This window comes from Procambarus clarkii, chromosome 7 (genome assembly GCF_040958095.1).
Source record: "Procambarus clarkii isolate CNS0578487 chromosome 7, FALCON_Pclarkii_2.0, whole genome shotgun sequence".
Classification (NCBI taxonomy): domain Eukaryota; kingdom Metazoa; phylum Arthropoda; class Malacostraca; order Decapoda; family Cambaridae; genus Procambarus; species Procambarus clarkii.
In genome coordinates this window covers 22664235-22691618 of record NC_091156.1, presented here as the reverse complement: position 1 = coordinate 22691618, position 27384 = coordinate 22664235, and the positions used below count along the sequence as shown (strand labels likewise).

The window sequence follows — 27384 nt, the reverse complement described above, 5'->3', positions numbered from 1 at the left end:
GCCGTGACATATGTGAGTGTCCATGGGGCCCCCATGGAGTTTCCCGAGTCCCTCCTCCGGCGTTTCTTCCAGAGATTTGGCTCAGTCGTCAATGTGAGGATGCAAAAGCTATCTTCTGGGAAATATACGAGAGTGATGACGAACATTCGTACCCTCGGGATGCGCCTTGTTCCGGGAAGAGGATTTCCCGCCGCTCCCTCTGGAGGTGGTCTCTGGGAATGAGGAGGTGAGCGTCCAGTTAGCAGATGCGGCTCCCCATGTGTCGCCCGACGTTCCTCCGGTTGTTGCGGACCCTCCTCCGGGTCTTGTAGTGCCGGCGGATGGGCTACATGCTCCTGTCTCTGTCTCCGCTGCTCCTGTGGGTCTTCCTGGTGATCACTGTGAGGCGTCGCCGTCTTCTCCCTCGTCTTCGGCTGCTGCGCCTGGCCCTGTGTCCTCGCCTCGGGTCCCGGCTGTATCGAGTGCTGGGGTGGCTGCGGTGCCTCCTGCTGTGTGTGGTCCGGTTCCCCCTGTGGTGGAGGCTGCTGCCGTTCTGCGTCGGGCGTCGGTTCATCTGGCTGGTGGTGCTCGGGTTTCTGGGTCCGCTTCCGGCTCTGACGATATCCGGCCGGAGCCCAAACGTTCCCGGCGTTCATCTACTGCCTGGGCCAATGTTAGGGACTTCAGTGACTGTGAGTCTTCGGGTGTTGACGGCTTGGATTCGGATGCGTCGATGTCTCCGCGGTTGGTGGTGGCGGAGGTCCATGTGCCTGCTGGTGCTGGTGCCCGTGTCTCAGGAGTGCCTTCTGTTCCTTCACCGCCAGGGGTCTCTCCACAGTGGGGTGTGGTGCCTTCCACTGCCAGGGATAGTGTGGATGCTGGTGCTGGGCATGGCCTGGTAGTGACTTTGAGAAATGATACGATACGCGCCGCCCTGGTTCCCTGCAGTCGCATGGTGGTGTGCCCATGGCCGCTGGTGCCCCTGTGGTGGTAGTGCCCTCTGTCCGGCCCCTTCTTGTGAGGATGCGCGTTGGGGACCTGAAGGATGTGTTGCCAGCGTCTGAGATGCTGCCGGGTCACTGGGCTGTGATTGCCGAGTTCATGCTGTCTGAAAGGCCGGAGAATTTTCATGGTGGGCAGGTTCCATGCATGTGGGATAGAGTGGCGGTTACTCGCCTCCGGAGTGATACCATCTGGGTCCCCTGTTTGCAGGTGTTTGTTGCCAGGGTTCCGGATGAAATGGCGTCTCCGGTGGGTGGTCCGGACCCTTGGAGGTGGCTGCGTTGGGAGGCGTTCAATGTTCGGTTCCCCCGGGTCTTGTTCCCGGGCAAATATGTCAGCTGATTTTATGTTTTTTTGCTAAATGTTGTGTTGTGTGCCCCTATGGTGTTTTGTTTGCCCTAATGTATTATGTGTCCATGCCTCTCCCTTATTTGTTGCGAGGCCAGTGTTCTGGTGAGTGTTTTTATTCCTGTATTTGCTTTTGTGTTGTTACTTTGCCCTGTGTGTTCTATTGCTGTGCTTTCTTGTTGTATTTCGTGTTGTTCATACTGATGTACTTTGTTTGTCAGTCCTTCAGTGATTTTGTTTGTTTTGCTCTATACTGATATAATGTTTTATGATGTTACTATGTTTTATTGTTTTGTTTGCTTTGCTTGTATGTTTGTAATTGTTTTCTGTTTTGTGTCTTGATGTGTCTTTCTCATAATTACCTTGTTCCCCTATCATGTTTTGATAATTGTTGTACTGGGCTGTCGGTCCTTCTGACCGGCGGTTTCTTGTTTTGTTTTGTTATTTTTTACTTGTTGTTTTATTGTATTTATTGTCTTTGCTTTGCATGCTTGCATGTAAAAATAAAAATGAAAAAAAATAAAAAAAAATGAAATATTTCTTTAGTATTTTTTGTTTTTGTTTTGAAAACATGAAAATGGACAACACGTTTATATCACAGCTGCAAATGTGCAACAAACAGGTATGAATGCACCGGCTACAACGTTAACTGCTTTCTTCACGTTATGTCAAAATGACGTGTTTGCAAAAGCAATGCTGTATCCAGGAGTGCCTACGTATTACACATGGAATGCCAGTAGAAAATCATTAGAACGACGCAAACGAGGAGGGCGAGTCGACGGACAACTTCGCATATTCAAATAAACTACGATAGGCAGACTGCACACCGTGCATCCTAATCAGGATGAATGCTGCTTTTTTCGCATGCTGTTGGTAAATGTGCCCGGTCCAACGTGTTTCCAGCAATTGAGATTTGTCAACGTCGTAACACATGCCACTTTCTGTGGTGCATGTCAAGCTCTGAATTTATTGGAGAACGATCAGCACTGGGGTGTATGCAATAATGACGCGTCCAACATGTCACATCCAAATAAAATTCGTGCATTGTTTGCTATCATATTGACCACCGGCTCTCCGTTATCTCCAACAGAGTTATGGGATTATTATAAATCGCACATGGCTGAAGATATTATCCGTCGAAAACGCAATGAAAATTCAAATATGAACATGGTTTTTGCAGCAACAATCTTCAACGAAGCGTTGATAATGATTGAAGACTTGTGCTTAGAAATCGCGAACAAAGTTACCAATCAATTGGAAATGCCATCATCGAATCGATTTGCTGCTGCTTCGTTTTATGTAGAATTGCGTCGTGAACAAAATTATAACACGGGTGACCTATTGTCGTATGTTTAATCAAATAATCCTAGGCTAATGCTTGAGCGAAAAGGCTTTAACAATCAAATAATTCAAACTGTCAATAACGGGCTTGGAGAAAGGTTCCTCCTGGGTTTTACCAGGAGGAACTGGTAAAACCTTCCTAATTAGATTGATTCTGGCAGCATTTCGATCCCAAAATGGCATACCTTAGCTCTTGCATCGTCCAGAATTGCTGCGACATTGCTACCATGTGGAAGAACTGCTACTTTGACTTTGAAATCACCACTGCACATGCAATTCATTGAAAATCCCACGTGCAACATTTCCAATGCATCCGGCATGGGAAAAGTATTGCAGAAATGTAAACTAAAGAAATGTTTAGGATGAATGCACAATGCCCCACAAAAAATCGTTCGAGGCTCTTAATCAATCATTGCAAGATGTGAGTCGAAACATCAGATCATTTGGAAACGCATTAAAATTGCTTGCAGGAGATTTCAACCAAACATTACCTGTAATTCCTCGATCGACACCAGCGGACGAAAAAAAATGCTTGCCTGAAATACCCCCCTCCCCGCTCAGCTCGTTGTCGCCGTCTGGGGGCTTAGTGGGCGGCTGCCGGAGTGTGATGCTCCTTGGGACAGTCCTCTGTCCTTTTCTAGCCTTGTGCTCCTGCTGCCGTCCTCTCCAATTCTGCTGGGCATCTTTTCCTTTTCCTTCTGTTTCGTTTTTCTCCCCCCTCTTCTCCTATCTGCTTGCCGTTTCCTGCCGACCTTTTGCTCGTTCTGGTTCTTCCCTTGGACTTCTTCTACTTTGACGCCCGGGTGCTTGAGGAGGCATACTCTTGCACCCGTAGAACTGCAGTACCCGACGTCGAGAGCGAGGGGAACCTTTTATTGTCAATCCCCACTTCGTCACTGAACCCGATCTCGACGGACTGTCGGTTTCTTAAGGTGGCGTTTGTGGGGCGTATACTCACGACGCACCCCTAGGAGGCCCCGACAAGATCGGCGATAGCTTCTTGTTGGGTGTCCTGCCTCTAATTGTGGCTCCATGGTGGGTGTGGGGGCACATTCGTGAGTGAATTCGTAATTTCGTCAAGATGATAACCCCTGTTTCGGCTGCTTCTGGCTTACCTTTTCAGGCTCGTGGGGTGGGCGACCAAGCCCCCGAGTCGGTCCGTATTGGAAGACTGGGCTCTGTAGCCTCCGCTGCATTGGGCCCCGACCTTGCTCCTCCTTTGGCCTCTCTGACTCCTTCCCCTAGCTCCCCTCCCTCCTCTGTGGTTGGGTCGAGCCCCGAGCCCCCAGTGGTGACTACCTCGTCCCCTGGCGCGGCTCCTTCTCTAGTTGTAACTACTGCGCCTTTTAACCCCTCTCTCTCTGGGGGTTCTCACCGCCGTTCTCGTCACGGCCGCCCTCGCTCGATTCCTTCCAGTTCTGCTACCTATCAAGCCTTGTTTGGTCCCGCTTCGTGGGCCAAATATTTTGATCTCCTCCCTCTTGATTCTGCGCCTCCTGACGATTTCTCCCTTCATCGACATCTCATTGATTCCGTGGATGCCTCCATTACTTTTAACCCCACTCGTCTCGGTACGCGTGTCGTTGCTGCTCCTTCTCAGGATGCTGCTTCCCGCTTGGCTGCCTTATCCTGCCTTGGCGAGACCCCCGTTCGGGTCTCGAAGAACGTTCAGTTGAATGCCAGTGTTGGCACTATTTTGCTCCCGCCCCATGTTGCGACCGGTGTTCGGGACCTACGCGACTGCCACGACGATATTCGACATATCCTCGCTGCCCAGGGCCATTCTATTCTCCAGGTGGACACGTTTACTCGTCCCCCTCGTGGTAGTCGCCGTCAACCCCTCCGGGTTGTGAAGATTACCTTTGATGGTAGGACCCTTCCACCCTCTGTCATTCTTGCTGGTGCCAGGTGCTCTGTCCAGGAGTACATTCCTTCTCCTCGGCTCTGCAACAAGTGCTGGAGGTTTGGGCATGGTGCCCTCCGCTGCTCCGGGACTGTCTCTCTCTGTCCTTTGTGTGGTGGCGAAGGTCACTCTAAGTCGGAGTGCGCTTCTCCCCAGGCTCGTTGCCTCAACTGCGGTGAGGCCCATCCTACCTTCTCCCGTGCGTGTGTCCATTACAAGCTTGAGGCAGCCGTCCTCAACTTGAAGCACCGGGAGCGTTTATCTTTTCCTGAGGCGAGGCGCCAGGTTCGCCGGCTCCCGCCTTATGCTAATATCTCTTATGCTCGCATGTTGCGCTCTTCCTCTCCTCGTCCTTCCCGCCTTCCTCAGACTCACAACCGTTTCCAGGCCTTGGACCCTGATGCGCCCACTGCCCCCTCCTCTGTCCCTTTGGGTTCTCTCCCGAAGGATCCTCCTCCTGGTCCTCTGTCTGGGGTTCCCCTTCCTTCTACCCGGTCTGTCGTGTCTTCTGTGTCTCCTTCCTCGTCCCCCTCCGATCTTCCTTCCCATCCTCTTCCTCCATCTATCGGCTCTCCCCGCCGCCTGTCGGTGCGGGCGGATGTCCATCGCTCGCCTAACGGCCGTCGTGTGTGCTCTCGTTCGGCTTCTCCTGTTGAGACACTGGAATCCGTTGCCTGGTACGTAGTTGCTGGGACACCGGTCTCTTTAAGTCAGAAGCGTAAGCCTGGCTCCTCTCCTTCCTCTTCCCCGGCGGGTAAGAAGGCTTCGCTTTCTTCCTCAGCTCCTCCTTCTGGCTCTGTTGCTCCTTCCACTCCCGTTTCAGTGCTTGCGCCCCCTGTTCCTGCTATGGAGGTTTCTTTGGCCCCTGCTTCCCTTTCGGTTGCTGCTCTTGCTGGGGTGCGCTCCTCTCTTTCTACTCCCCCTCTTCCTGCTGCTGTCCTTGACTGCTCCTCTCCGTTGTCTCCTCCTCCTCCTCCTCCGGACCCTGCCCGCCCACCTCTGATCTGTTCTCCCGTTTCCTTCCCTCCGTCTTTGCTCAGTTTACCCATGCCCCCTAACCCTGACTTTGCTGACCCTGATCCCGACCCTGATATTCTTTAACGTGCTCTGTTGGTCTTTCGCCTTTGTTTCTTCCTTGTTCTCTGTTTTTGTCCTTTCTCTTCTCGTCGTTGTCCATTCTTCAATGGAACGTTCGAGGTTATTACGCCAATTTCCTCGAACTCCAACTTCTGGTTTCGCGGTTTTCGCCCCTTTGTGTCTGTCTCCAGGAGCCGATGCTTGGTGCTCGTCCTGGTCGTTTTCGTGGCTATTCCTTTCTCTCCCCCCCCCAGCCATTGCTGGGGCTTCTAATTCTTCTGCTCTCTTGATTCGGGCTGATGTTCCCTTTGTTCCTTTACTTTTTCCTTCGCCTCTCCATTGTTCTGCTGCTCGTATCTTTGTGGGGAAATGGTACACAGTTTGTTCCATTTATCTCCCCCCGAGTGTCCCGCTCTCTCTTCCTGATTTGAAACACCTCCTAGACTCCTTGCCGGAGCCTGTGCTCCTGCTGGGTGACTTCAATTGTCGTCATTCTCTTTGGGGTGACGTTCTGACGAATACCCGGGGTCGCCTCCTTGAGCCGTTTCTCCTCTCTTCTTCCCTGTCTCTTCTGAATTCTGGTGAGCCCACTCATTTGGACTCTCGAACTCGCACCCTTTCTTGTCTTGATCTTTCTCTCTGCTCTTCTTCTCTTTACCTAGATTTCACGTGGCAGGTTCTTGATGACCTCCATGGAAGTGATCATTTCCCCATCCTTGTTTCCTTTTTCTCTTTTCGCCCTTCCCTCTCTTTCCCTAGGTGGCAGTTTGCTAAGGCGGACTGGACCCTATTTTCCCTCAGTGCTACTCTCTCTGACCTCTCCCTTCTGCCCCTCTCTCGCGCTCTCCTCCTTTTTCATGACACTGTCTTCGACGCTGCCCTCCGCTCTATTCCTCGCTCTTCCTCTCGGGGTCCACGGAAGTGCGTTCCCTGGTGGAATGCGGACTGTGCTCGGGCTGTCCGCTGTAAGCGTGCAGCCTGGAAGAAGCACCGCCGTAGGCAGACGACCGATTCTTTTCTTTTCTTTCGGAAAGCGAGTGCGGTGGCCCGTAGGGCCATCCGTACGGCTAAACGTGAATGTTGGGCATCTTATGTCTCGACAATTACGTCCGAAACCCCTCTGGCCCAGATCTGGAAGCGTATCCGCAAGATAGCGGGTAAGTTCGTTCCCGATGTTTCACCGGTCCTTCACCTCCATGATACTCTTGTGGCGGACCCGTTGCAGGTCGCTTCCGAACTGGGTTCCCACTTTTCTTCTGTTAGCTCTGGTCTTCATCTTCCCCAATCTTTCCTTCTTCGTAAACCTGTCCTTGAGTCTCGTCCTTTAGATTTCTGCACTCATCTTCAGCTTCCCTATAATGATCCCTTCTCTCTCTCTGAACTTCGTTCTGCCCTGGCCCTCTGCGGTTCTACGGCGGCGGGCTCCGATGGTATTCATTATGAGATGCTTCGCCATCTCCCTCCGAGCACGTCTCAGTATTTACTGAGTCTGTATAATCGGATCTGGGAGTCGTCGTCAGTCCCTGAGGACTGGCTCGATGCCGTTGTCCTCCCTGTTCGCAAACCGGGGTCTCTGGGTACTTCCCCTAAGGACTTTCGCCCTATTGCTCTCACAAGTTGTGTCTGCAAACTCTTTGAACGTATGGTTAACGTTCGTCTGATGTGGTTCCTGGAACACCATCACCTCCTCTCCCCTTCTCAATTTGGTTTCCGCAAGTGCCGCAGCACGACAGATGTCCTGGTGAACTTGGAGGTCTATATACGTACTGCTTTTGCTGCGAAGACCTCAGTTGTTGCCGTCCTTTTTGACCTAGAAAAGGCTTACGACACCACTTGGCGTTATCATATCCTATCTCAACTTCATTCTTTTGGCCTTCGTGGTCATCTCCCTCTCTTTCTCCGCAGCTTCCTCTCTCGTCGTTCCTTTCGGGTGCGCCTTGGTACCGCTCTCTCTCCCTCTTTTCAGCAATACGAAGGTGTGCCCCAGGGTAGTGTTCTGAGCACTACTCTTTTTCTGGTTGCCCTCAATGGTCTTCTTTCCTCTCTTCCTTCTGGTGTCTTCTCCGCTCTCTATGTCGATGATCTTACCCTTTGTTGTCAGGGTGATGATTCGCCTCTCCTTCAACGCCGGCTTCAACTTGCGATTGATGCCGTGTCGTCTTGGGCCACAGGTCATGGCTTCAAGTTCTCTACTTCTAAGACTTGTGCAATGACTTTTACGCGGAAACGGGTTGTTCTTCGTCCCTCTTTGTCACTTTATGGTCATCCCCTTGAATACAAAGATTCCGCGAAGCTTTTGGGGTTATTCCTTGACACTCGTTTGTCTTGGTCTCCCCATATCTCTTACCTCCGTGTTGAGTGCTCTAAGTCCCTTACCCTCCTTCGGGTCTTGTCCCATACTTCTTGGGGGGCAGATAGGCGCACTCTCCTTGCTTTACATTCCTCTCTCGTCCTGTCTAAGCTCGATTATGGTTGCCCTGCTTACTCGTCTGCTTCTCCTTCTACTCTTCGCCGTCTTGATGCTTTGCACCATACTGGGTTGCGCCTCAGTTCTGGTGCCTTTCGTTCGACTCCCGTCCTTAGCTTGTATGTTGACACTGGCTTCCTGTCTCTCCAGGACCGCCGTGATCGCTACTGTCTTCGCTATCTTGCGCGGTCCTTGCAACATCCTTCCTCTCGTCTCTGTCGTGCTTTAACTTTTACCCCTCCTGCGGTTCCTGTTCCTATTCACCACCTCCCTCTTTCTGTCCGGTTATCTCGCCTGCAGGATTCTCTTTCCGTTCGTATTTCTGATGTTTCTCCTCGTGTTGTTCCTTCTTTGCCCCCGTGGAGGGTCCCTCTTCCGCGGTTTTGTACATCCTTGACTCGTATCACTAAAGCTTTTACCCCTCCTACAGTTCTAAAACGCCTTTTCCTCGAGCACTTTTCTTCTCACTCCCGCTCCGTTTCTGTCTTCACCGATGGGTCTAAGTCAGCGGACGGTGTTGGCTACTCTGTTGTTTTTCCTGATCGCACTTATATGTGTCGCTTGCCTCCGGAGACTAGCATCTTTACAGCGGAACTTTATGCTATTCTCTATGCTCTTCGTCTCCTGCTTTCTCGTTGTCAGTCTTCCTTTGTGGTTGTTGTTGACTCTCGTAGTGCCCTCATGGCTCTCGGGTGCTTTAATCCAGTTCATCCGGTAGTTGTCGAGATCCAGCATTGGCTGTTTCTCGTTCACAGTAAATTTAAGTCGGTTGAGTTTTGTTGGGTTCCCAGCCATATTGGCGTGTCTTTAAATGAGCGTGCGGATGCTGCCGCTAAGGAAGCTGTCCGCTCTTGTCCCATCTCTCGTAAAGGCATTCTGTATTCCGACTTTTACCCGGTTATCCATTCCTCAGTCCTTACCCGTTGGCAGGCTTCTTGGTTGTCTGTTACTGGTAACAAGCTACGTACTCTTAAATGTTGTGTTTCCTCGTGGCCGTCCTCCTTCCACCGTAACCGGCGGTGGGAAACAGCTCTAGCGAGGTTGCGTCTTGGCCATACTCGCTTAACCCATGGTCACTTGATGGAGCGCCGCCCTGCTCCTTATTGTCCTAGTTGCATTGTCCCTCTTACGGTCGTGCATGTCCTTCTTGAATGTCCTGACTTCCAGGACGAGCGTGTGTCTTGCTTTCCGACCGCCCCTCGCGGTCACCTGTCCCTCGATAGAATTCTTGGTGACTCGGATACTTTTGATATCGTTCGCCTTATGCGTTTTTGTTCTCGTATTGGCATCCTTGGTGATATTTAGCGCCCTCTGATTATTTTGCGTATTTGATGGTGCTACATAGCCTTCCCGGTTTGGTGCCTTCTTTTGATAATTACTTACTTACTTGCCTGAAATACGCTACTCTGTGGCGCCACGTAAAGACATTTAAATTAACTACAAATATGCGTGTAGTTATGTAGCTACTGCAAAACGATCCGTCAGCTGAGATATTCTCACATCAATTTCAAGAAATTGGGAATGTAAATGGGCCGGTTGATCTGACCTCAGGACGAATTTCATTGCCTCATAACTTCTGCAATTTAGTGACGTCAAAAGAAGAATTGGTTGAAAAAGTATTTCCCAATATTGAAACCAATTATAAGAATTACGATTGGCTGAGTGAACGAGCTGTTCTTGTGGCCAAGAACAAAACGTCTACTACCTTAACAATATTATTTAGTCTATCATTCAAAGCGAGGCAGCCACATACAAGTCCGTCGACACTGTTGTGGAAGCAGATAATGCAGTTAATTATCCAACAGAATTTTTTAATTTACTCGATCTGCCAGGGATAGCATCACACGTAACCCTGGAAACACAAACCGAAACTGTCTCCATTTTCCGCTTGTTACAACTTGTAATAAAGTTGTTACATCTTGGCTTAACGTGTTTATGACGTATTAGAACGTTGTTACAACTTGCTATATTGGTTGTTATAACTGGTTAGGAGGTGTTAAAACTTGTTCGAACGTTGTACCAACGTCGTAGTTTCGGTGTGTGTTTGGTGGGAAGGCAATTGAAAATCGGCTTGCCAATTATCTTGTTGCAAAATATCAACCAACCAAAACTTTGCAACGCCACACGCCTTGTAGTAAAAAAAATTAATCAGCGACGTCATAGAAGCAACAATCTGACAGCACCTTTCAGAGGGAGATGTCCTTATTTCTCGCATTCCTATGATTCCAACAGATATGCCATTTCAATTTAGGAGACTGTAATTTCCAATTCGATTGGGGGTTTGCAATCACCATCAACAAAGCTCAGGGTCAATCTTTAGAATTGTGCAGTTTATATATAGACATGGAATACTTCTCACGTGGACCATTATATGTTTGAGTGTTCTAGAGTCGGCAAACCAAACAATCTCTTTATCTCCACACCCACCTCACCGTTCAGCTCGTTGATGCCGTGAGGGGGGCTTAGTGGGCGGCTGCCGGAGTGTGATGCTCCTTGGGACAGTCCTCTGTCATTTTGTAGCCTTGTGCTCCTGCTGCAGTCCTCTCCACTTTTGCTGAACAACTTCTCCTTTTCCTTCTGTTTCGTGTGTGTGAGAACAGCACCCTCCTTGGAGCCCCCCTCGGATCTAACACCATTCAGATCCTAAATAAGAAAATCACAGACCTCAGGAGAATCGAAGACAGAATAGGTGACATCGATGCCCACGATGCTTTATATCTCCTCACTAAATGCCTATCCCTTCCGAGGCTAACCTACTTTCTGAGGTGTGCCCCATCTTACGACAGCCGAAAGCTTGAAGAGTATGACCTCTTACTGAAGACCATGCTAGAAAAAGTTGTTAACCTCTCCCTCAACGAATGCCAGTGGAAACAAGCCACTCTTCCCGTCAAGCTCGGTGGCCGAAAAAGCCGAAAAAGTTAGGTTACGTTAGGTTAGGTAGGTTAGGTAGTCGAAAAACAATTCATGAAAACTTGGCTTATTATGCAAAATGGGCCTTGCATAGTAGGCTGAGAAGTGCGTTCTGGCTACTAGGTACGACATATATATATATATATATATATATATATATATATATATATATATATATATATATATATATATATATATATATATATATATATATATATATATATATATTCAAATAGCTTCGTTCATATAGGGTGGTTCAAATAGCTTCGGCTATCACCTCCTTCTGTCCGGTCGTGATGGTCAAGTGGATTAAGGCGTCCTGTACATACCAGTTGCGTTGCTCCTGGCAGTATGGGTTCGAGTCACTTCTGGGGTGTGAGTTTTCAGTTATATATCTTGATATATATATATATATATATATATATATATATATATATATATATTGATCTTCTAGGGCATACTTTGATGCACCAGGACATACCTTGATGCACCAGGACATACCTTGATGCACCAGGACATACCTTGATGCACCAGGACATACCTTGATGCACCAGGACATACCTTGATGCACCAGGACATACCTTGATGCACCAGGACATACCTTGATGCACCAGGACATACCATGATGCACCAGGGCATACCTTGATGCACCAGGACATACCTTGATGCACCAGGACATACCTTGATGCACCAGGACATACCTTGATGCACCAGGACATACCTTGATGCACCAGGACATACCATGATGCACCAGGGCATACCTTGATGCACCAGGGCATACCTTGATGCACCAGGACATACCATGATGCACCAGGGCATACCTTGATGCACTAGGGCATACCTTGATGCATCAGGACATACCTTGATGCACCAGGGCATACCTTGATGCACCAAGGCATACCTTGATGAACCAAGGCATACCTTGATGCACCAGGACATACCCTGACATACTAGAACATACCTTGATGCACCAGGGCATACCTTGATGCACCAAGGCATACCTTGGTGCACCAGGACATACCTTGATGCACCAGGACATACCTTGATGCACCAGGACATACCTTGATGCACCAGAACATACCTTGACGTACCAGGGCATACCTTGATGCACCAGGACATACCTTGATGCACCAGGACATACCTTGATGCATCAGGACATACCTTGATGCATCAGGATATACCTTGATGCATCAGGACATACCTTGATGCACCAGGACATACCTTGATGCACCAGGACATACCTTGATGCACCAGGACATACCATGATGCACCAGGGCATACCTTGATGCACCAGGGCATACCTTGATGCACCAGGACATACCATGATGCACCAGGGCATACCTTGATGCACCAGGGCATACCTTGATGCATCAGGACATACCTTGATGCACCAGGGCATACCTTGATGCACCAAGGCATACCTTGATGAACCAAGGCATACCTTGATGCACCAGGACATACCCTGACATACTAGAACATACCTTGATGCACCAGGGCATACCTTGATGCACCAGGGCATACCTTGATGCACCAAGGCATACCTTGGTGCACCAGGACATACCTTGATGCACCAGGACATACCTTGATGCACCAGGACATACCTTGATGCACCAGGACATACCTTGACGTACCAGGGCATACCTTGATGCACCAGGACATACCTTGATGCACCAGGACATACCATGATGCACCAGGGCATACCTTGATGCTCCAGGACATACCTTGATGCACCAGGACATACCTTGATGCACCAGGACATACCTTGATGCACCAGGGCATACCTTGATGCACCAGGACATACCTTGATGCACCAGGACATACTATGATGCACCAGGGCATACCTTGATGCACCAGGACATACCTTGATGCACCAGGACATACCTTGATGCACCAGGACATACCTTGATGCACCAGGACATACCTTGATGCACCAGGACATACCATGATGCACCAGGGCATACCTTGATGCACCAGGGCATACCTTGATGCACCAGGACATACCATGATGCACCAGGGCATACCTTGATGCACCAGGGCATACCTTGATGCATCAGGACATACCTTGATGCACCAGGGCATACCTTGATGCACCAAGGCATACCTTGATGAACCAAGGCATACCTTGATGCACCAGGACATACCCTGACATACTAGAACATACCTTGATGCACCAGGGCATACCTTGATGCACCAGGGCATACCTTGATGCACCAGGGCATACCTTGATGCACCAGGACATACCTTGATGCACCAGGGCATACCTTGATGCACCAGGGCATACCTTGATGCATCAGGACATACCTTGATGCACCAGGGCATACCTTGATGCACCAAGGCATACCTTGATGAACCAAGGCATACCTTGATGCACCAGGACATACCCTGACATACTAGAACATACCTTGATGCACCAGGGCATACCTTGATGCACCTGGGCATACCTTGATGCACCAAGGCATACCTTGGTGCACCAGGACATACCTTGATGCACCAGGACATACCTTGATGCACCAGGACATACCTTGATGCACCAGGACATACCTTGACGTACCAGGGCATACCTTGATGCACCAGGACATACCTTGATGCACCAGGACATACCTTGATGCATCAGGACATACCTTGATGCATCAGGATATACCTTGATGCATCAGGACATACCTTGATGCACCAGGACATACCTTGATGCACCAGGACATACCTTGATGCACCAGGACATACCATGATGCACCAGGGCATACCTTGATGCACCAGGGCATACCTTGATGCACCAGGACATACCATGATGCACCAGGGCATACCTTGATGCACCAGGGCATACCTTGATGCATCAGGACATACCTTGATGCACCAGGGCATACCTTGATGCACCAAGGCATACCTTGATGAACCAAGGCATACCTTGATGCACCAGGACATACCCTGACATACTAGAACATACCTTGATGCACCAGGGCATACCTTGATGCACCAGGGCATACCTTGATGCACCAAGGCATACCTTGGTGCACCAGGACATACCTTGATGCACCAGGACATACCTTGATGCACCAGGACATACCTTGATGCACCAGGACATACCTTGACGTACCAGGGCATACCTTGATGCACCAGGACATACCTTGATGCACCAGGACATACCTTGATGCATCAGGACATACCTTGATGCATCAGGATATACCTTGATGCATCAGGACATACCTTGATGCATCAGGACATACCTTGATGCACCAGGGCATACCTTGATGCATCAGGACATACCTTGATGCACCAGGGCATACCTTGATGCACCAAGGCATATCTTGATGCACCAGGACATACCAGAACATACCTTGATGCACCAGGGCATACCTTGATGCACCAGGACATAACCTGATGCACCAGGACATACCTTGACGCACCAGGGCATACCTTGACGCACCAGGGCATACCTTAACACTTTAACTCCTAGATCTACCCAAAAGTTAAGAAGAGACTTTACCTTTAGAATAAGGGCTCCTTCTTGATCAGTCAATCTTCTTGCCTTGAGAAGCGTAGTGATATCAGTTAAATCGTACAAGCACTATCTACAACATCTCAGTTTGTACACCAAACTTAATTAAATTCATGGATAGAAGACAAGACATTCGAGTATGTGAACATGCGCGAGCGAGGTGAACACACAGTACGTCAACAGGCGCGAGCGAGGTGAACACACAGTACGTCAACAGGCGCGTGCGAGATCAACACACAGTACGTCAACAGGCGCGAGCGAGATCAACACAGTACGTCAACAGGCGCGAGCGAGGTCAACACAGTACGTCAACAGGCGCGAGCGAGGTCAACACACAGTACGTCAACAGGCGCGAGCGAGATCAACACAGTACGTCAACAGGCGCGAGTAAGATCAACACACGTCACCAACACCCAGGACGTCAACACGTGCGAGTGAGATCACCCTAGCGCGGGTACTGAGCCGACCTGGGCGGACCACTGGCTCTCCAGGAAGCTGAACGCTTCAAGTTTAGCTTACCGAACAGTTCCACCTGATAATCACACTTATTACTATCCTAACTCACACCTACATTAATATTAGTTTCTAATGCTAGTTTTTCCAACATAAGGATGAGTTTACTGCTGATAACAACTTATCGAGGAAGTTTTAGGTTTAAAATATACTAAACTATAAAAGGTTCATCAAACATTGTGGCAACATTTACTTTTTTGTGATTCGACTTCACTTTAGTTTCCAACCGTAAATTACACAAACATGGAAGATTTTCAGTTTAACTCAATAGAATAGTCAAATAAAATTATTTTTAACTTGGTTTAACTTTATTAATTTCATTTTGATTGCAGAAAAGATGTGGAGTGAGTAATATTTGCAGATAAATAAATACAGGAAATACAGAATACAATAATGAGGAAAATGGCAGTAACCCAGCAGCAGTGGATCAGCAGAACAGCCAACCCGGTTTCAATTTTTCTTTTTATTAATACATTAGGTACATCTGCATTAGTGCAGCTACCCTAGACTATATGAAGTGGAGTAGTGTGTCAAAAAAAAAAAAAAAAATAAAGCTAACTAGGTGATGCTAAAAAATCCCCATCACACAGGATGGTTAGTCATACAGAGACATGTGATAAGCAGTCTGCACTGGCAGACTCCGGATGCATTTTGAGAATATCAACAACACAAGATTGAATAAGGTAGCAGTGGTAATACAAGTTCCCATCTCGCAGGATGGTTAGTCATACCCGCCAACCACCGTACTGGCATGACGGGCCACTTGCTGCTCCCATGGATTGATGGAGTCATTTATTATGCACCCTATACTCATCCCGTGGGTGGTGGTCGAGCCCATATCCGTCCCGTGGGTGGTGGTGGAGCCCATATCCGTCCCGTGGGTGGTGGTGGAGCCCATATCCATCCCGTGGGTGGTGGTGGAGCCTATACCCGTCCCGTGGGTGACGGTGGAGCCCATACCCGTCCCGTGGGTGGTGGTGGAGCCCATATCCATCCCGTGGGTGGTGGTGGAGCCCATACCCGTCCCGTGGGTGATGGTGGAGCCCATACCCGTCCCGTGGGTGGTGGTGGAGCCCATACCCGTCCCGTGGGTGGTGGTGGAGCCCATACCCGTCCCGTGGGTGATGGTGGAGCCCATATCCGTCCCGTGGGTGGTGGTGGAGCCCATACTCGTCCCGTGGGCGGTGGTGGAGCCCATACCCATCCCGTGGGTGGTGGTGGAGCCCATACCCGTCCCGTGGGTGGTGGTGCAGCCCATACCTGTCCCGTGGGCGGTGGTGGAGCCCATACCCGTCCCGTGGGCGGTGGTGGAGCCCATACCCGTCCCGTGGGCGGTGGTGGAGCCCATACTCGTCCCGTGGGTGGTGGTGGAGCCCATATCCGTCCCGTGGGTGGTGGTGGAGCCCATACCCGTCCCGTGGGCGGTGGTGGAGCCCATTCTCGTCCCGTGGGCGGTGGTGGAGCCCATATCCGTCCCGTGGGTGGTGGTGGAGCCCATACCTGTCCCGTGGGTGGTGGTGGAGCCCATACCCGTCCCGTGGGCGGTGGTGGAGCCCATACTCGTCCCGTGGGTGGTGGTGGAGCCCATATCCGTCCCGTGGGTGGTGGTGGAGCCCATACCCGTCCCGTGGGCGGTGGTGGAGCCCATTCTCGTCCCGTGGGCGGTGGTGGAGCCCATATCCGTCCCGTGGGTGGTGGTGGAGCCCATACCTGTCCCGTGGGTGGTGGTGGAGCCCATACCCGTCCCGTGGGCGGTGGTGGAGCCCATACCCGTCCCGTGGGTGGTGGTGGAGCCCATACCCGTCCCGTGGGTGATGGTGGAGCACATGTCCGTCCCGTGGGTGGTGGTGGAGCCCATACTCGTCCCGTGGGCGGTGGTGGAGCCCATACCCATCCCGTGGGTGGTGGTGGAGCCCATACCCGTCCCGTGGGCGGTGGTGGAGCCCATACCCGTCCCGTGGGCGGTGGTAGAGCCCATACCCGTCCCCTGGGCGGTGGTGGAGCCCATACCCGTTCCGTGGGGCGGTGGTGGAGCCCATACCCGTCCTGTGGGCGGTGGTGGAGCCCATACCCGTCCCGTGGGCGGTGGTGGTGCCCATACCCGTCCCCGTGGGCGGTGGTGGAGCCCATACCCGTCCCGTGGGTGGTGGTGGAGCCCAAACCCGTCCCGTGGGTGGTGGTGGAGCCCAAACCCGTTCCGTGGGGCGGTGGTGGAGGCCATACCCATTCTGTGTGAGCAGTGGAAACGGCCTCAACGACGAAACGATTTTGCCTTTTGTGATGCTTCGTCGTAGCCCTAGGGGATGTTTTTGTGACGCTTTATCGTAGCCCAGGTGGTGTTTTTGTGATACTTTTTTTTTTTACAGGGATATTCCTGCATGGGCCCTAAGCCTCTGGCTGGCCCACTAAGTGTTGCTTGTTTCTGTTTTACTTGGGCGGAATATGAGTATTTATGACTCGTATGGTCGCTTCAGTAACATTTTGCCATATGTGTTTAACAACTTCTTCTGCTCTGTTGGGTCTAAGTTGAAATCCTAATTGGTTTGTAACTGTGCACTGTGTTAGATAATGTTCCAGTGGTCTGTCGGGCATTTCTCCACAGTGCTGACATTTCCTCTCATCTTCCGGAACCTGTAAGCCTATTTCCCATGCACATGGTATCTGTTATGACCCTGGGTTCTTCAGTGGAAACCAGAGGTCAAAATTTAACTAAATAAGCTATGTTAGAGTAGTAAATCGCAACTCGATGGGTCTTTGTTTGCATCTTCCCTGCCAGACGTAAGACTATTCTTGTTTCTCAAAGAGCATTTAAAGACTGAGCTGGGGGTTGATTATTAAATAATAACATAGGCACCAACTATGTTTACTAATACTCTAATCATTTGTAAAGTAAACCTGAGTAAACTTGGTATAGGCCTGCGGTACGATTAGTTGAGCAGTCTGCCGGTAGCAGCGAGCTGGGGGAAAGGAGAGGGAGACTCGATCTTTTTCTGAGCTGGCGTGGTGTGGACAGGAACCTCCTACCCTTCCTCTTCGTTTCCTTATTTCTGTGTCTTGTTCAAGATAAGTACCCCCTGAGTTATTATGCATGTCTGGCATACTCATGTTCTATGTGTAGAGTAGTATATTTTGTGTGTAGTAGGTGTGTTTAGAGTTTATATTACTAGTTATTCTAAAGGGGGTCCCAGTGGAACCACGTGGTCCCCTACCCTAAGCTGACTCTAACCTCAAGTTATTCAATAGTAGAGCTTTACCCTAGCTTGTGCTCAGTATAAAACCTTGTATCCTGCTTATGTGGACCAAGGCTTTTAACGTAAGGTAGTGTGGTAAAGTTATTATTATTATTGTTATTGGTGTGAGTGTATATGGGGGGTTGTTAAGGGGTTAATAAATAAGTACATGAATTATAAGAGTATCATTCTTCCTGTGTAGGAGATCTTGATCATTCCCTAGACTGACCTTGTTGTGTAGCCAAGTAGTCAGCACTACTTCTAGTTTCCATGGGGGCCGGGCCTTACTGATCTCCCCAAATAGATACATCTTTATTCTAACTACCCTTACCCCTTAATAGAACCAGTTCCCTCATAGCAAGCCCACCAATTTATTTATAACAGTATCCAAGCCTGATGCGATGTACGTGTACTTCTGTTGCTGCACTGTTCCCTTTCATCAATCTAAGTGGTTCGTAGTTGGTTGAATTCTTGTACCAACCCACAGATCCTGATGTTGCAACTGCTGTGTTGTGGTCACTGTTTATCTTTTGCATTGCTCTGTTTCTAATTACTTTCTTAATCTATGATAGACTCTGTGGTATGTAAATTGTTTACATTTCTTCTCTTAGTTGCAAGTTTTGCAGCTTCGTCTGCAATGTCATTTCCTATTATTCCCACATGACTTGGCATCCAGTTGATAAGTATCTGTCGGCCTTGTCGTTTGAGTGTTTGCATTAATGATATGACATTTGTGATCAGATGTATGTTGTAGCCTAACGTCTATTGTGGGAAAGTTACTTGAATCGGTAATTGCAAATACAATTCGTTTTCGTCTTGAAAAACATAAATTAATAAATGAGTCGCAACAAGATTTTACAAATTGCCGTTCATGTTGAACAAATTTGCTATCATTTTATTCCAGCATAGTTGAGGCAGTTGATAGTGGTAAGGATTGTGATGTTGTGTACCTTGACTTTAACAAAGCTTTTCATACAGTGCCACATGAGACTGATTAAAAAAATAGAGGCTCATGGTATTGGGGGTGCTATATTAAGTTGGATTACGGCATGGCTATTAAAAAGGAAACAGAGAGTTAGTATAAATGGTGTTAAGTCAGAGTGGGATAATGTTGTTAGTGGAGTGCCTCAAGGCTCTGTCCTGGGACCTCTGTTGTTTATAATATATATAAATGATTTAGATTCAGGTTTGAGTAGCAACATTTGCAAATTTGCCGATGATACAAAAATCGGTAGGGAAATTAACACGGAAGAAGACTCACTATCACTTCAAGTTGATCTAAATAGGGTTTTGAAATGGTCAAAAGATTGGCAGATGCAGTTTAATGCTGATAAATGTAAAATTCTGAAGCTAGGTAATGAGGATAGAGTTACAAGATACGAGCTAGATGGTGTTGAGATTGCGAAGTCGGATTGCGAAAGGGATCCGGGAGTTATGATTAGTAAGAATTTAAAACAAAAAAATCAATGCATTTTTTGTAATAAGTTCAAATAGGACACTGGGATTTATTAATGGAAGCGTTAGTAACATGACACCTGGTGTTGTTCTTCAGCTATATCTTGCTCTGGTTAGGCTCCATTTAGATTATGCAGTTCAGTTTTGGTCGCCGTGCTATAGAATGGATATAAATTCACTTAAACGTGTCCTACCTAATGAATCGAATCACTGCCCTACCTAATGCCTGAGACACTCCTAGGCCTGGAGAAATTCATTCCCCTCCAACGGATGTCATAGAATGATTCCCCCGGGTGGAATCAGGGATACCTAACCCCTAAATGAGCTGTTTGGTCTACCTTTCCCTGTCAGGCTCAGTACACCTTCTAAGGTGCTCCCTTGTGGCAATGCCCGCGGGATATCGCCTCGCCCTTCAGGGTAGGACTCTAAGTGACCTGGTCAGTGATACGGTCCTCAAAAAAAAAAAAGTGCGGTACAAGAGTTTGGGTCGCCTGCGTACTGGGTTGAGCAGAATACCAGTCAGCTGGACAACAGGTAATAAACAACGGTGTTTCTCCGTCAATTGTAGACTAAATCGGAATTATTTCCTTCAAAACAAGATATTGTCTGGGTCTAGGAGTACTGATGTATTCTTCCTTACAAAACTGCAATGAATTGAGCTGATGGGTGCTCAGAATCATGAGTTTTTCCGGGAACAAATCCGTGTGCGGCCAGCTAGCAATGGCGCCGGCAGCGAATCCCTGTGATACTTCTTCATAGCCCAAGGGGTGTTTTTGTGACGCTTCGTCGAAGCCCAGGGGGAGGGAGTGTTTTTGTGATACTTCGTCATAGCCCAAGGGATGTTTCTGTGATGCTTTGTCGTAGCCCAGGGGGTGCTTTTGAGATGTTTTGTCGTAACCCAGGGGGTGTTTTTGTGACGCTTTGTCGTAGCCCAGGGGGTGTTTTTGTGATGCTTCATCGTAGAACAGGGGGTGTTTTTGTGATGTTTCATTGTAGCCCAGGGAGTGTTTTTGTGACACTTTGTCATAGCCCAGGGGGTATTTTTGTGATGCTTCGTCGTAGCCCAAGGGGTGTTTCTGTGATGCTTCGTCGTAGCCCAGGGGGTGTTTTTGTGATGCTTCGTCGTAGCCCGGGGGATGTTTTTGTGACACTTTGTCATAGTCTTCCCTAAATTTTGTTACCTAGGTGATGCGAGGTTCCAGTCATCCCTAATGTTCAGTGTCTCATCAGCTGGCCAGTCTTCATCTTCCCTCAATACGCCCGTTTTCCATTATTGCATATTTAATCCCAATTTCAATGATTGCAAATTTATTCCTATTTTCATATATTCTGATTTTTGAAATATTGATTATTTCTAGTCAGCAATTGTTTATTAAACATAAGAATGAAACTGCAGAAGGCCGTTTGGGGGGACCATACGGTATCTCCTCTTTATTTCCACCCATGTTGAACCAATCATTAACTGCCACCGTGATGCAAAATAAAACCGTAAAAGGCTTATATATAAGTAGCAAGTAAAATAGTGTTTTGTTCACTTGTTATATAAATACCCTATTGATAACCCATTAGATTCGTCCACTCTATGCATGTGACATATATAAAATTGAAGAAGACGCTATAAACACCCCATTTTATACCCATTCATTCTCTCTTCCCCCCTAACTATAAAATAGCTTATTTGTTCAAAGTCTGCCAGTAGAGACCAATTGTTAGTGACCCCATATATTCTCAAAACTTCTATAATTTATGAGAGCAATATACACCACAGTTCTTAATAGTAAGTAAAAGGTCCATAACTTATGCGGTATTGTGGCAGTCGTTAGCACCAAGTGTTGTCTTGTCCTGTGTGACGTCAGCGGCATCTTTACCGGCATGTTGTTGTTATTATAGATTCAGCTACTCGGAACAAGTTCCGAGGTGCTGTGTCCGTCGCAGAACAGGCAGCACAATGAGATCTTATATACATGCTAAGATTATTAACCCTACCTCACCTAACCTAACCATCTTAACTTAACCTAACCTAACACACACACACACAGCTGACCGGCCGAGTGGACAGCACACTGGACACGTGATCCTGTGGTCTCGGGTTCGATCCCGGGCGCCGGCGAGAAACGATGGGTAGAGTTTCTTTCACCCTATGCCCCTGTTACCTAGCAGTAAATAGGTACCTGGGAGTTAGTCAGCTGTCACGGGCTGCTTCCTAGGGGTGTGTGTAGTGTGGCGGAAAAAAAGTAACAGTAGTAGAAAAAGTTGACTGACAGTTGACAGGCGGGCCGAAAGAGCAGAGCAAAACCCTCGCAAGCACAACTAGGTGAATACACACGCACACACACACACACACAAGCTGATGGAGAAGATTGTGCGAAGAAAGCTAGTGGAACATCTGGAGCGAAAGAACTTTGTAACACAGTATCAACATGGGTTCAGGGATGGCAAGTCCTGACTCAAAGGGTTACTTGAATTCTATGACCAGGCAACAAAAATCGGGCAAGAAAGAGAGGGGTGGGCAGACTGCATATTTTTGGATTGCCAGAAAGCCTTTGATACAGCACCACACAAGAGGCTAGTGAAAAAGCTGGAGATGCAAGCTGGAGTGAAAGGGAGGGTACTCCATTGGATAAAGGAGTACCTAAACAACAGGAGACAACGAGTCTGTGTGAGGGGTGAGGTCTCAGATTGACTAGACGTTACAAGTGGAGTTCCGCAGGGGTCAGGCCTTGGACCTATACTGTTTCTGATATATGTAAATGATCTCCCAGAGGGTATAGATTCGTTTCTCTCAATGTTTGCTGATAATGCAAAAATTATGGGGAGGACTGAAACAGGATTTTTTTCTATCACAGACGTGGCCACACATTTACAATGCTAACCAGCAAATATACATTTTCTTCTGTCCTCCATGGACAGGGTTAGAGAAGTGTTAAACATATAGTTCAGGGGTTTATTGAACAGTCAACCACAGAAGGTGATTCGGTGCTTTTAAAATGCTAAGCTAACCTACATACGTAAATACACAGATTTACGTATGCCCTACATAAAGTGTTCGATGTGTCTTTTACATAGTGTCATTAATGTGCATTTACAAAGGTGAAATGTTATTCTGATCAGCTTCCATATATACTTTATACACATACATATACATACACACACACATATACGTTCATATACATATATACATACATATATACACACACACATGCATTCACATACATTTGTCTCTTATACTCGGACAGGGTGAGATAGCTGACAGAGAAACTAGTGTACAATTAAGTAGTTAATCACTAAAGGTGATTAAGGTGCTTTTACAAGTTCAGGTTATATAGTTACATCACATACATACATTGTATAATGATACATTACATGGTCAGTCTTGGGTACAAATCCAATATATCGTCAAGTGTTCCAGTATTCATATAGTAGTTACAGAGTTCAGCATACCTCAGCCCAGGAAGACGAAAGTCAGTCAATATGGGACATTCTACAATATAATGTTCAAGAGAGTGCATGTTTTCTCTTTCACAAAGTTGACACATTGTGTACTCGACATTTGGGTTTTGAGAAAGCTGCAAGATAAGTCTATATCCCAGGCGTATTCTGGCCACTATAACATCACATTGCCGGGTTCTTGTTCTATTAATCTCATATGTGAATGTCTCCTCACGATATCTATCATAATATTTAATGCTACAACTTTCAGGTCTTTGTGAATTTGTTAGGTCGGTGAGATCTTCATTAGATATTTGTTTAAGTATTCTCTTTGTCACTGCTAATGAAACACCCATATCAATTTCTACCACTGGTTTTCTACAGGCTGTCTTTGCAAACTTATCAACAGTGTCATGCCTTGAGATGCCAACATGTGATGGTATCCATAGGAATTTAATTTCAAATCTGTTTTCTTTAGCAGCTAAAACATTCATTTGTATATCACTGACTATTTTCTGGGTGTCACTACTATGTGTGTTCAGTGCCAGGAATGCACTCTGCGAGTCACAATATATAAGTCCACTGCCTTTGTCTTTTAAAAATTCAGTGGCCAGGTATATGCCTGTTAGTTCGGTTTGAGTTGTACTTGCCCAGTCATTGACGCGCTTCATTGCTGTATGTACGAGAGAAGATTGTTCAAATATATTACATGCACAACCGGTACATCGTCCACCTTCTTCTACAGAGCCGTCGGTATAACACTGATACACATCGTTACCCATACTCTGAGTACTCTCAGTGATGCTTTTCAGTGTTAACTGTTTTAATTATGTAGTCTATCTTTCAATAAATGCACACTATCTTTCTTGGGCGCATCTACATAATCAACTGATAGATCCCAGTTATCCCATGGAGTAATTGGTTGATTAATCATTAATTGAGTTGGGGTACGTATTTAATATTTTGATGGAGTTGGCTACCTTGTAGAACCAAAATACATAATCAGATTTCGTTCTTCTTCTATAGACCTCAGGTGAGTGCAGCATATTAGAAAGTTTAGCTTGAAACTTCATGTGTTGTCTAGATCTACTCAATGCCTTCACGCCGAAAACTGTGCTAATAGACAAAATTCTCTCACTTATGGTAGGCAATTTTAACTCTGCTCTCATATTAACTATTCTCGTGTACTTTGGAGCCCCAAGGATGAGACGCATAGCTTCATTTTACAAGGTTTCAAGAGATTTCACTTCTTTGTCTGTATACAGTGTGAGATGTAGAGCATTGTAGTCAATCACAGAGCGTATGAATGATACATAAAACATTCTATCAAGTCTCACGTTAATTCCATGATTGACACCAACAAGGACCCGCAAGGGCTTTAATCTCTCCCAGAGTCTCCTCTTGAGAGAAGAAAGGTACCCAGGGTCGTTAATGGGGACACCAAGGTAAGACTCGCAGTTCTCAAGTGCTCGCCCATCTATATGATAATTGGCTGGTGAAATACCACACGGAATGAGAGCACGAGTTTTCTGTAAAGAGATAAGGAGGCCACATTCCTCAGCTCTAGTAGCAAAAGCATCGAGCAGAACTTGCATTCTAGGCTCAGAGGCAGCCTGTAAACATATATCATCAGCATAACAAATGACAGTGTCTTCGTTATTAGTTGGAAGATATTTAATAAATTTATGCATCAGAACGTTGAACAACAAGGGGCTGAGGACATCCTTGTGGAGTTCCTAGTTCAAAGTGTTTGCTCTCTGTGCTTTTAACACCATTAAATTTGCCTATGTTTATTATTCATCTTTTTTCTTTGCTTTCATTTATTACCTAGGTTGCCTAGCCTCACCATACTCCCTTACTCCATTGTACCCCTGGCTTTGCCTTTGTCTCAAAATGCAAATTATTACTTGCAGTGTACCTGAGAGTACTTGTAATTGTAAGCAATCTACCTCATTTTTCTTTTTTTGTTCATTTTGTGTTTGTCTTGTAGTCTTGTTTATATTTTTATTTTTCCCCCCCTTTTATATCAAAATTTTGTTTTGTACCTCTAGAGATAGAGCCAGCAACAACTTTTACCGTGTAGAGTTTGAGGGAGACAGGTTTGCGCGGGAAGGAGGAGAGTGGTGATGCAGGTAGCCACCCGCCGCCACACCGCCAGCCTTGTTCCCATGACAACGGTAGCCACCTTGGACGCCACCTTGGGTCGGCTATCTTAGAGTCGCCCTGCAGACCTAGTAGCTCGTCTCTGATTGGTTGAGAGGGGTAGGCCGCTGTGTGCCTCCCTCTGATTGGTTCTTTTGAGGAGAACCTTGGAAGATGCTTCAACTCGCCGAGAGACGCCATCATTCTGAATCCAGCCGCCACCTTGTCCTGACGCTTGCTTTGCTCAATTCGATCAAATTGAGTAAAGTAGACGTCGTGGCGACTGACTACTCCACTCTCCACCTCAACTATGACGTCGTCTGCAGCAGAATACAATACGGCCGTCGCCGTTCGAAGGGGAGAAAGATTGGAAGTGTAGTGAGTAGAGATCTGGAACGTGGGTAATTTGCATACTAGCGGTCAATGTGCTCGTGGTGTAACGCGGAGTGGGGGAAACAGCTCTCTTTAGTCCATTATCCCACCCCTAGTTAACTATTCTAACGGGGAAGTGGGGGAAATAGCTCTCTCTTGTCCATTATCCCACTCCCCAGTTAGCTATTCTAAAGCTCCCCCCAGAGTCCCTACTGCACCTCTCTAATTCAACACCTTGTGACCTAGGTATTTGATTACCTAGGTATCACGAACACAAGGCATTGTAACCTGATCAGCTACCCGCGACTCAGGAGAACTCTAGAGCAATTCACTGCCACGAACGAATCAGAGAAAGGAAAGGAAAGAGATGAATAATGAAGTAATTAGTGAGGGAGGACGGAGGAGTGTGGTCCGGTGAAAGGGAGAGAGGGTACAGAGATGAATAGGATGTGGTGGTGGTACAATGGTAGATAGGTAGAAGTAGAAAAGTAGATAGTAGAAGGTAGACTGCCATCGTCCATTCAAAACCATTGTATACAAGATAAGGAATAGAACTTGTCGGTATTACAAAATTCTCAAAGATGTATCAATAGGTCATTATTAGGATGATTTAACTGGAATCATGTTCCAGGCAAGATTCTCTCTTCTCACTAACTCTAGAGTACTCGACCCTCTAGTTTACATATATCATTAATTCCAAGAACTCGGAAACACAATTAAAGGCAAATTAAAAGTAAGTGAATCAATTATTTATTTAGCATGATAAATATTGGAATTCAAGCAATCGAACTGAAGGTTCATTATTAATATAAAATGTGAATCACTACACCAGAATTCGAGACCATTACAGCCGTCTGCCCCCTGATTGTCATGAAACACTAGTAAACACGACTACGTCACCTTTCATGTTCAACTCACCAAGTGTCTGCGTATAGCTGGATAGAGAGAGAGGGGGGACTGTAGTTAACAGACTGTCCCGCCCCGTGCGGCTGACTGCCTCTCGGTTCTGCTCTGCTGGCTGTTCTCCTGTCTTCTGTCTGTCTCTTCCTATCTGTCTATCTCTCGAGTGTACAGTACCCGGGGTATTTATTGGGGGACCAACTAGCTAACTCCGCCCACAAGTAGATAGCCCCAGGCACTCTACCAAGCCACACCTTAAATTGGCGGCATGTTTGAAGGTCACCCCCCCCCCCCGGCTAGCCGCCTGCAATTATGAGATTAGCAGAGACCAGGTCAACTTCCCGTAACCTGACCTTGGTCACTTGGTGGTCATTAACTCTTAAAGGTGAGAGTTTCTTAATTACTAGGGGCCGCCAACCTGGTGCTTCTCGAAATCTTGTCTGTGACTCCTGTACTATGTATATTTTAAATGCAAAACACCTTTACGGTGTTACAGTGGGTCCCCACTCCAGTGATCATACAAACGTTCTAAATCCTGCTAGTGCCTTATAGCAGTCGAGTGAACGGAGAAATATCGTGTTCAGAGGCAGGTTTTTCCATAGAAATTCGTGAAAATTGAAGCTAGACGTGAACGCGCCATTTGTGTACGAATGCACCGCTTCACCGGTGGGTCGGGGGTGTACGATTCGAGCCATGTGTTGTGTGAGAGGTTACGAAAAATGCGCTGAGCTATCCGTGTACGACCGTCAACACACGAGGCTATACCAGCTTAGCCTATCGCTGGTATTGCTGACCAACCACCTACAATGCAGGGGGTCTGTGT

General features: G+C 47.5%; 1 protein-coding gene across 1 annotated transcript in view; it reads right to left on the bottom strand.

The window, feature by feature from the left end:
- The window catches only part of LOC123761449 (high-affinity choline transporter 1-like), a 1078813-nt gene extending 1063834 nt beyond the window's left edge, over positions 1 to 14979 (bottom strand). Inside the window, exon 1 of the mRNA XM_069313981.1 lies at positions 14509 to 14979. The gene's annotated coding sequence lies outside the window, so the exon portion shown is untranslated. The remainder of the gene's footprint in view (positions 1 to 14508) is intronic.
- Positions 14980 to 27384: the final 12405 nt, after the last annotated feature.